Consider the following 11635-nt stretch of genomic DNA (forward strand, 5'->3'; position numbering starts at 1 on the left):
TCACGAGTCTACTATATTCCAATTAGTCCATTCATATTTCGACTCCTTCAATGGATGAACCCATTGATGAGGACAGAGCCCTTAGGATCCAATCATTTTTCCCCAAAGCCCCACAGTTGAGCACTGCTTTCATCAAGAACCAAGGCTTTGGGGAAAACACTTCATAACAAGAGTAAACACTGGCTGAGCCAGGTTCCACAACTCCTGCCTTACAGGTCATGGATGCTCTTGCCACAGCCCAGCTGTTGGCTTCACAGCCAGCTACTCCAGGTGTCATCCATACACAGTTTACGGCCCACTAAGAAGACAGAGAACCCATTCCCCTATCCAGGAAGCACATCAAAAGATGCATGTGCTCTCGCAGGGAGGATCAGTGACCTTCAGGGCAGGCCACAGGCTTCAGTTCAAGTCCCAGATAGAATTCAGTCTTGAATAGCAAAGATGCAGGAACACAAAAGACTTCTGACTTCCGGAAGACCTCTCCTGCTTCAGGGATGAGAGCTGGCCCTGGGCTTGGCCAGAGGACGCACCAGATGCCAGCAGGAACTCAGGCTCCTTCAGAGTCACAGGCACACCCCACTCTCCCCTCCCACCTCAAGCCTTTACGCTAGCTTTGCCTTTGTGGGGAAACTCTGCTCCCACCTTCCTGCTTGTTATGGAACGGATGTGAAACGTTCCTACATAGGCTGCTAATGCTATTTTGGAAAGTTCTAGAAACAGGTGGTGTGGCTCAGCTGGAGGATGTAGGTCACCGAGGACATGCCTTTGAAAGGTACACTTGGTCCTCAGCCTGCTTGTATAGTCCTGTCTACTTCCTGGATGCCATGGCATGAACTGCTCCTGTTGGCCACACCCTCCCTGTCTTAAAGGACTAACATCCATAAAGCTGTGGAACACAACCCCTCATCCCTTTAAGCTGTTCTCAGGTATTTTGGTCACCATGATGGAAAGAGATACGAATACATTGCTTAGCCTTCAATGTACTCTTCAGATCTCACCTCTAATAGCAAAGAAGCTTTCTTGCATGTATGTACATATATGTGTATGCATGTGCACATGCACACACCCGTAATGCTCTTGGCATCCAGGCAGTTGGTGCCTCAGAGTGAACACAGCACAGCCTGACTGTGGAACTAAGGAATATAAAGAGAAGCTTAGCCACTATGTCGGGATGGCCAAGGAGTCTAAGGTGGCAGACTCAAGCTTGTGCTTCCTGTGTTCCACGTTCCTGGTGTCTGTATGGAAGTATGGGTTTAAATCAAGTATAAACTGAATGATGTGGTGCACAGCTGTAATCAGAGCACTCGGGAGGTTTTGACGGGAGGATCAGAAATCCAAAGTCATCTTTCAATACACAGAGAGTTCAAGGCCAGTGTAAGCTACAGACTGTCTCAAAACAAACAAACCTAAACAAAAATGGTCATTTTCAAAGGAGAGAGCAGATTGCTACAATGTGCAGGAGAGGGAAATACTCCAGCAGTGAGGTACCCTCACAAACCTCAGACTGACAGGCAGGGGTGCCCTCACAAACCTCAGACTGAAGGGCAGGGGTGCCCTCACAAACCTCAGACTGAAGGGCAGGGAAGCCTTTACCATACCTGGAAAGGCTGTACTCATTCATGGAACCCATGGCACCCTGAGGAACAACTGCCAACTGCATTTTCCTCCCTCCCTGTTTCCTTCCTCTCCTGCTTTGGCCCAGACCTATCTGAAGACAGGACCGAAGTGTCCCCATCAGATGCAATCCAGTATGGCACATCCAAGGCCCAGGGAGGCAAAAGAGCTGTGGGCCAAAGGTCCCTAGAAGCAAGTCAAATGTGCCAGGTTCCTCTCAGAGAGCTGGTCCTACCGTGTGTTACTCAGTAGGATTCACGCCTCTGTTCCATTTTACCCCTCATGCTCTGCACAGCACCTGCACACAGACAGTCCGCACCAAACATCTACTGAGTGGACAAATGAGCACACAGGAGGGAGGGCCCTGGATCAGTCAGAACGAATGATGCTTCAGACTCAGAAAACTGCAGTGTTTGTCTCTGAGCATCAGACAGGCCCCTCAGCCTCTTGTTGTCCAGCGACAGCATCCTGTATCTTCCCCACCAACCCTGATCTGATCTCCATGCCCATACCTCCTGACTCAGTGTGGGACCACAGGGACCCTCAGGCCTGCTGCACACCAGGTCCTCTAAGAGATGTAGCTACTGTCCACTCCGACTCTTACATGTGAGCACCAGTCCCACCAACCTGAGCTATCCGTGCTTTCTCCCACAGTGTGATAAGAATCATGGGCTTCCCCCACCTACCACCCACCCAGCCAGCGGAGAGTACCAGTGGCCATGTTATACTCATTTTACTAGCATCCAGCCTAGTCCTTTCTTCCCTCTACTGCTGCTAGAGGCCTGTAATTCCTAATTGGCAATCTCTGCATAGATCTCTGAATACCCTCCAACCAATCAAAATACCTGGTAAGAGAAGGTATTTTGTCCCAGATCCGGAAGCTCCACTCCTGTGACAGGGTTTAAGATGATAATTCTCTCTGTGCTTTTCTGTCACCTTGTTCTACATGGAGCTTGCTATGTACAGTTGTGAAAGTTGTTCCCTATACAAAAGCACCCAGTAGAGTTGAACAATAAAAGCTGAAATCCAACCCAGGCTTTCTTTGCCAAGGTGTACATCTTAGTACCAACTGTGTCTTCCCAGAGGAAGGCATGCCTCTTCCTAGTTTTCATGAATTTCCATATGGGCTAGAGGGGCCACCGTGAAATAAATCCTACATGAAACATGAGCAGGAGACTGTATACCCAATGTAACGGGAGCCAGAAATAGTCTGTTTTTATCTCTGATTTTCAGGAAGTCAGATGGCTTCAAGGCCAGTCCCTCCCTGTGGAAACTCATTACACTCAAAAGATGATTTCTGGAGTAACAAAAGATACCACCGCAATTGCATTTATCAAGGAAGTGTGGCAATCAATGTCTCATGCCCGGACCGCATCCGAATGCCCTTAATCAATGGCTGTGCTCATTACAAATTTATTGCAATTAATTTCATTTCAATTATACCTTAATTACTAACCTTCAGTGAAGCTGGCCAGCTCAAAGTATCTCTCACCACAGAGCTAGGACCCTGAGATAAGTCGCCATGCCTGGATTGAAGTTGGTTTGTTGGCTCATAGCACTTTTTTTTTTTTTTTTTTTTTTTTTTTTTTGGTAGGAAGGGGCTCATTTCTCCAGGGAGGCAATTCATAATGTGAGTCTGAAATTGAACGCAGGAAGACAGGCAGCTGTGCCTATGAATTAACTGGAGCCGGTGTTTAATTTGCTTCTTATTGATGCTGTTTCCTCGCTGGTTCATTAGCTATGGTTACAGAACAAATGCCTTCAGAACCCAGCCTTTGAGATGTCCTTAGGCTCTGGGTCAGCCTGCTCACTCCTGAGCATTCCACTTCTTCACAACTTGGGGACTCAACTCTCTGCATCTGGGGCAGGGCTGTTCTCAAAGAGTTCCTAGAACAAGGGTCTATCATCAGTAGTTGACCCTTAACACACCAGGGGACAACACCAGGGGAGCAACCCAGGCAGGGATATTGAGGGAAAACATCCTGAGGCAAAGCAGGAGTGCCTTATATGTAAGAAGATTTTAGACTTGAGAATCCTCAGATAATGCACAAGTTCTGCTTCGGATATGTTTTAGCTCTGAAGACCAGGAGAGCTGTTTATCTCTCTGGTCCAAGTAATCGAGAGTCTCGGACACTGGGCTTCTGCTGCCAACGTTCCTCCAAGCTCCCAGCGAGCCCACCTCTGAGATTTGCCGTAGCGTCTGAGGAGTTCATATAGTTTCTCCCTACAAGCTTTTCTTTAGCTGAGAATGAAGGAACTTTAGAGATTTTCTCACTCTGTCTTTCATCTCAAAGATGAAAAAACTGAGGCCAAGGAGGGAGAAGCCCAAGATGACAAGGTACATTGTTGCCACGACTGGACTAGAATGAATCATCTGACTCCCAGTTCAAGAACAATCAGACCACATCACCAGAAACTGGTTAGTGCCTAGTAGTACAATTAAAGACATTCAAATATCTCATGCATGTGCACCAGAAGATGTGCATGAAAATGGTTGGTGCATTAGCATCTATGAGGCCCACCCAGTTCAGTCCCAAGCCAGCCTGAAGTAAAACTTAGCATGACACCATTTGTCACAAAAATGAGCAAAGTGTTGAGCCAGCTGTGGAGGTGCGCACCTGGAACTCTACATTAAGAAGGCTGAGCAAGAGGATCACGAGCTCCAGGATGGCTTGATCTACATAGAAACACCTTATCTCAAAAGGAGAGGCGGAGAGGGAGGGAGGGAGAAGGAGAGAGGAGAGGAGGAGAATATAAAGAAGTAGAGAGGCAAAGAGGCAGAGAGGAAGAAAATAAGGGGGAGGGAGGAAGAAAAAGAGGGAGGGAGGATGAAATGATGGAAGGAAAAGTATCAAAACCTAAATAACTCTCCTTATGGAAACACACAGGTCCAGTAAGGATACATTCCTTCATGGCTTGAATACTACACAGCAGTTTAAACAAATGCATTTGATCTACATCATCAGCATAAGACAAACTTCTAGACCTCAGTGTTTTAATTTTTAGTAAGTTGCAGAACATTTGCATCACAACATCCCATGTTTATTTTTAAATTCACAAATACAAGGAGAAAAGGAGATTCTCAATTCGGCCATATGTAATGTGAGTATCCAAGCACGAGGAGAAAGCCCGGACAGAGCAGGGTCTACTCTGGAGAAGGGAGAACAGGTGCCAAGGGTATGTGAGCTTGAAAGACAACATTTGCCATATTTTCTGAGACAACATGACTCCCGGGTGCTCACTTCAGATATAATTTACATGTGTTGCCCAAAGTTTCATAAGCTGGAAACTTAACCTTCAAAGTGATGGGAGATGTGAGGTGAAGCCTTGATGATATGGGATGCAAAGGGGGATCCTCCAATCCCTGGGGCAGCTGTTCTCAGAAGGAATTGATCGGTGTAGTTCTCATGGTGACCTGAAGACTCCCTCAAGACCATGTTAAGAGCGAACCCAAACCCCAAGTCACTCTATTGAATTCAGTTTTGCAACATGGTATCTCCTCCTTACACATGCTCCGGACATGGTCGTACACTATGAGGTGATCCCACTAGGAGGAACTGTTACCAGAAACCATGCCATGCTGTTTGGATCTTCAACATCCAAAACTATGAAGTAAACATACCTCTTTTCCTGGTGTTACATCACTCTAAGTATTTCATTATAGCAATGAAAATGGATTAATATTAGTGGCAAGTTCTTAGTTTTCTTACTGCCTAAACTCTTCTTTCTGTTTAAAAATTTTCATCATTATTCCAAAAATAAAATGGTTGATGCAATTTCTTCTTTCTAAAAAAAGAAATCTGAATGATCATCACTGGCTTGACAGCAAATACACTCTGAGCTGGTTCCGAGCTAACACTCAGTGCTGTCTCTGTTAGACTCAAAACAGAGCTTATAGCAAACAATTGGTATTGCTTACGTACTCAATGAACACATTCAAATATAATGAAGAAGCTATCAGCAACCAGTGGCTGCTGGAATTGGGGGAGACATGTCCACATTGTGTAAAAGCATGTCTCTGTATTTTCAAGTGTTAATACTATACTGGCAGAGAGCTAAGTCCTGGCAGGATTTTGGTATTGTTATTTCTATGGCCCATCACTGGGTTTTCTACTTTGTAAATGTTTCTCCTTCCTCGCCTGCCCAAAATCAATTTAGAGATATATCAGGTGTTGTCTCAATGCTGATCAGGTGTAGTAAAGATAGCCAGGGGAGGAGACGGAAGGTGGAACTTTTGAGCAAGAGCAAGGGAGTTAGAGAGACCAAAGCAGGCATGGGAGATTCAGGTGCAGACATGAAGAGAACAGACTGACTACACTAGAGCAGAGAGGTACAGAGCAAGCTAGCCACGTGACAGATCATAGGCTAGAGTAGTCAGGTTAAGTTAGATAAGCTAGCTGAAAGACTGCCCCAGCCAAAGGCCTAAGCTTTAAACTTTATTAGAAGTCTCCATGTCTTATTTTCACTTCAGGTGGGTCCACCAAAAGTCCTGATATAAAAATACAAATATCCCTATTTCTATGCTCATGGAACCAACCTTGATTTAAGCCAGTGTGTGACTGAAAAAAATAAAGTCATGAACGTAGGAGGATGTGATGGCTACCCTTGGTTGTCAACTTGACTACATCTAGAATTAACTAAAACCACACAATGGGGCACACTAGGAGGTAATTTTATTTAATTTAAAGTGGGACGATCCGCATCTAAGCAGAATCTTTTGAGATGAGAAGAGGCCACCCAGGCCACATCTTCTGCCAGAAGTCTGTATTAGGACAAAGAAGAAGGAAGTTTTTGTTCTTTGTCTGCTTGCTTTCGCCTCACCAGCAAGTCCATTCCTTCACTGGTGTGAGAGCCTCCTTTTACGGAACTCAAGCATATACTGAAGATCAGCTGAAATATTCAGCCTCGTGGACTCAATGACTACTGGATTCTTGGGCCTTCCATTCATAGGCAGCCGTTGTTGGATTAGCTGGACCAGAGCCTATAAGTCGTTCTAGTAAATCCCCTTTCCATAGATATAGAGAGATTCATTCTATAAGTTCTGCTACTCTAGAGAACCCTGACTAATACAGAGTTTTGATACCAAAAGTGGTTCTAAAGCAGCAGAACTATAAGGACAGATTTTTTTAAGTCTCTGGAAGACTTTCTAGTTTATGAAACACCTTCATTACCAAAGACTCTCTGGCCCCTAAAGCCTCACCTGCGAGCTCAGAGAATTATGAACCCATGGTGAACATATTCAGATACTTTACAAACTTAAGAAGAAAAATGTATTGGATTTTCCTGGTTCACACTAATCATGAGAGGCAATGAATCTGGTGGCTCGGAATATAAGATTTGTGACACTTTGTGGGGGAAATGATGTTGGTCACTTACTCTGGATAAATTGACAAAGGATGGAAATGAGCTCCATAACAAAAATGAACCAACTTCTGGTATCTCAGAATACTGTGAAAGACAAAAATGAACTCAGTGATAAAACTGACAGGCTCCAAATGCACATAAACAGGCTGAAGGCTTCTAAGTGGGCCCTGGAAGAGACTCTTCTCTCCAGCCATCATAGAGCTCAAGTTGCAGAAAATCAAACCAAAGCACTCATTATAAGGTTGGCTGAATCAGAGGTAAAATTCAAGGTCTATCCTAGGAGGGTGCCATGGTTAAAGTAAGGGCATTTAATTAATAAAGAACAGGATCCTATCCCTTGGGATAGGGATATATGGGAAGACCCCACTGAAGCTGAGAATTTCGAACTCTCAGATTCTCAAGGGTTTCTCTCACCCGGAAGAGTGGTCTCTCCACACTCAGTATAAAATGGACTTACACTCCTGCCCCCTGAAATATGGCCTTTTCCACCTTTAAGTAAGAAAATTAGTCCACGGTCTGCTAAACCAACCATGACTCACTCTGAAGAAGATGCCAGGCAAGACAATACTGATGTCCCTCGGGGCCCAGCAATACTTCCTCTAGTCCTATAACCAGACTTAAGACAAAGCAAGCTCCTACAGGGAAGGTGGAAGGGAAGTCCATGAGGAAGTGTGCTATACTGCTAAAGAGCATAATACATTTGATAGTTCATTCAAGCAGAAGTCTGGGAAATAGGTGTAGGAGTGGATTTGAAGGGCATTCGATAATGATGGGAGGAAGATAAAACTGGATTGGGCTGAGTTTATTGACACAGGCTTTCTGAGCAAAGATTCTTGGTTTAACATGGAAGTTCACACAGTTTTAAAAGGTGTCAAAAGTTTGTTTGAATGGTTGGCTGAAGCATTTGTCAAAAGATGGTCCACTGTTTGACTTCAGCCTGGTCTATATACATAGTGAGTTCCAGGCCAACCAAGGCTATGTGTGAGACCCTATCTGAATAAAGCACAAAACAAAAGCATTAAAAAAAAAAAAAAAGACAGCCTACTCAAAAGGAATTGGAGATGCATGATATCCCTTGGCTTAGTGTTGATGGAGAGATGTTAAGTCTCAGGGATTGCTGGGATGCTAGAGGGGGTGTTCATCTAAAACCTAATCCTCACAGCGGGGAGGCCCAGAAGACAAGCCCTTCACTAATCCTATAAAATGCAAAATAGTGGTAGTGATAGCGGTACCAACACATCTGAAAAACTTTCTTCTTGCCAGTTTACTTGTACCAGACCTTAGAGTTGGAGATACTGCTACTCCATTGGATGAATTAGATGCAATGGGTTTAATTGGTCCCTGAGGTAGCAGGGGTCAAACAGCAGCACTGAATCATCAAAGACAAGGTGATCATAGTTACTGTAATGGGCAGAATAGACAAAATAATGGTCATAATGGCCTGACCCATAGTGGTCAGCACAAGAAAAGTGATTTTATGGTGACATGACTCATATGAACCTTTGGTACTGGTTAAACAGTCATGGTATTTCCAGGCACGGAATAGATAAGAAATTCACTGTGTTTCTGTTTGATCGGTATAAGAAGGAAAACTCTCAAACAAATGATAAAGGGGTCCCTGAATCATGGCAAAAGGGAATCTTGACCTGTGAATCAATTTCCAGACTTGAGCCAGCTGCAGACCCCTTGAATGAAGGGACAACCAGCCTCCCCTGAGGCTGAGGACCTTAATAAACTACCTAAGAGTTTTACTGTTAGCTTTTTTCCAGTCCTTTCCCAAGCAGGACCTACGGTCTTTTAAAGGGTAATTGTATGCTGGGGGGAAAGGAAAGATCAGACTCTATTGGATACTGGTTCTGAACTGATGCTGATTCTGGGAATCCCAAGAAACATTGTGTTCCTCCAGTTAAAGTAGGGGCTTATGAAGGTTAAGCTGATGAGTTTTGCGGAAGTCTGACTCACAGTAGGTCCCCTGTGTCCCCTATGTTCATCCTGTGGTTATTTCCCCAGCCCCTGAATGTTGGAATAGGGCATGTTGGAAGAAGGGATACATAGGGAGTACGAGTTGATAAGAAAAGATAAAGGTTGAATGTGATCAGAATGTATTATATGTATATGTGAAATGGCCAAAGAACTAAAACACAAATGTATTTAATAGTGAGTAGTAAACAAGTTCACTCTCCATCCTTTGGTTACAAAAGATTCCTAAGACAATTGGTGAAATGGGCGGAATAGACCCAGAGCCTCTTATGAGCCTATTCTTCCAGTCTAGACCTTGGCTCTAGATAAAAATGATGGCGGCCGGGACAGAAAGATAGCAGTGTACATGGAAGAAGGACACTAATTGCAAAGACAATGAGGAGGCAGACGAGTAGAATGGGATGGTTTAAAGGCTTCCAGAGGAAAAGCTCATCTCTGGTTCTAGCTTCACTATTCCCTGTGAGAGAGTAGCTCAGAGGGGAGATCCCTGATTCCATCTTGAATGTGTTATATGAAAGGCCTGACCAGATCACCAAGGAAAAGATATTCCTCTGGTGACGATAAGCTCTCTTCCAGGGCTCTATGTGATGGGTTCAGTCCTACACCAAGGCAGTGTGAGTCTGTGGTAATGCCCCAGAACCTCTCAGCTTCTATTCCTGAGTTTTCCAGAAGGCTCTAGGAGTTCATATTATTTTGAGGCTTGCAACAGAGGATCAGCTTAAGCTCAGAGAGGCAGGACCCCAGCCTCTTCCCTTTTCGTCATCAAAGCACTGGCGAGTAGCTTAGAAGAACAGGGAATATGGCTCAGGGGACAGGAGATGTGGCTCAGTTTGGAGAAGACTTGCCAAACACACACAAAGCCCTAGGTTTGATCCTCAGGAGAGCAAAAGCCAGGAGCACTGATGCCTCCTGTAATCCTAGCCCTGGAGAGAGAGATGCAGGAGGATAGGAACTCAAGGTCATTCTAGGCTACAGAGCAACCTTAAGGCTGGCCTGAATACCTACGACTCTGTCTCAAAAAAAAAAAAAAAAACCATGAGAAGTGGATGCAAACACCCATATCCCTCAAGCCACCCCTAGGCTTTCATCCCACTGAGTATGACCTCCAGAGGAGACCCACACCAAGAGCCAGTCTGTCACCTAAGAATAGACATATGAACAAGTCCTAAGCCCTGCCTTCCCAGGCAGCACACAGCTACGAAGCGTTGGCCCTCATCCAACAGTCAGCAGCTGCCCTCACGGCCCTTCAAAGGGAACAACAGGAAAATCCCTCTGTGAAAGGGAGGTTTTACAACGCCAGTGGAAAGTATTCCAAAAAGTCATGAGCATAAGAAGAATCTCTGTGGGTCATTCAGAAAATATCTCTTATTCAAACATTAGTCTTGCTCTTGGGACTCGTCCATTTTTTTTCCTGGTCTTGGATGGTGTGAAAACGTTGGTGTGCTCCAGATGGATGCTGACTCGGTGCCCACAAATGGATTTCCCCAAAGGCTCTGCGCAGTTGGTTTTCTTTCAGCTTTTCTTAATTTTCATTTATTTTTCTTCCATCCTCACCTTGGCATTGGGCCAATGCTTTGGGGTTGAATACATTTCAATCCCATTACCGATAAGTGGAGAAAGCCAGCCCACCTCGAAGTCATATCACATAATGAAGATTTTTCAGATGAGGGGATTATAGGTCATCAATATTCCCCAATTCTCATTTGCCCATAAATCCATCCAGACACCAGCACACCAAATCCCCGGACAAGATTTGCTCAACTCCAGGGTACCTCCAATTTTCTTGAGGACTCTTTCAAAGTTCTCGAAAATTTCTTGAAACAAATTGAATTGTTATTCAGTGCACAATTAAAAATGAAAACATATCACACAAGACTTTGAAGCAAGGTTTCTGAACCTGGGGTTTATAGGTGTATGAATTAAAAAGTGAACTATTTGCACTTGAGCAAAACATTACATCATTTTTCCCATGAATCTCTGGCTGAAGTACAGCAGTTTTTCCATTATGAATTTAGGCAACAAACCACAATAGCAGCAATAGGATCTAGAATTTTCACTAATAAAATCCATTGATATTTTTAGTCACCTAATGATTGCTGCATGTATCAAATGTTGTTAAATATTTATGCTCAATGTTGCTCTGAAATCACAGTAATTATTAAACCCTCTGCTAGCTTGAGATTTAAAATGTCAGTAAATATACCCATTTATTATGACATTACAAAATATTTCTTTGCATTTGGATAGCTGTGTTTCAATATAATTATTTCCTTCGGAATCCCTCATATTTTTATTGGTGTACATTTGTTGCTAATGGACTGGGTTTTATAGGGACTTTACAGTGGGCATATATTCCTGCACATTATTGTTATATGTGAGCCATGCAAAGCTGACCATTGTAGGAGGTCCACATAGAATAAAAACGTATGAATCCTGCTTTGGATGGGGGGAAATGTGGGTGCAGGATGGAAGAACAGGTGAAGAGTCTATTCCTGAGCCATTCTGTTCTGAACTTTCTGAGGCCAAGAAGTGCCTGAAGTGAAACAAGAATCCACCCATCCTAAAAGCAACACTTCTTTTTGTTTTGTTTTGTTTTTATTAGATGTTTTCTTTATTTACATGTTATATGATTTCTCCTTTCCCAGTCCCCCCCCCCAAAAAAAAGACCAAAAAACAA

Source organism: Mastomys coucha, unplaced genomic scaffold (genome assembly GCF_008632895.1).
Source record: "Mastomys coucha isolate ucsf_1 unplaced genomic scaffold, UCSF_Mcou_1 pScaffold15, whole genome shotgun sequence".
Taxonomy (NCBI): Eukaryota; Metazoa; Chordata; class Mammalia; order Rodentia; family Muridae; genus Mastomys; species Mastomys coucha.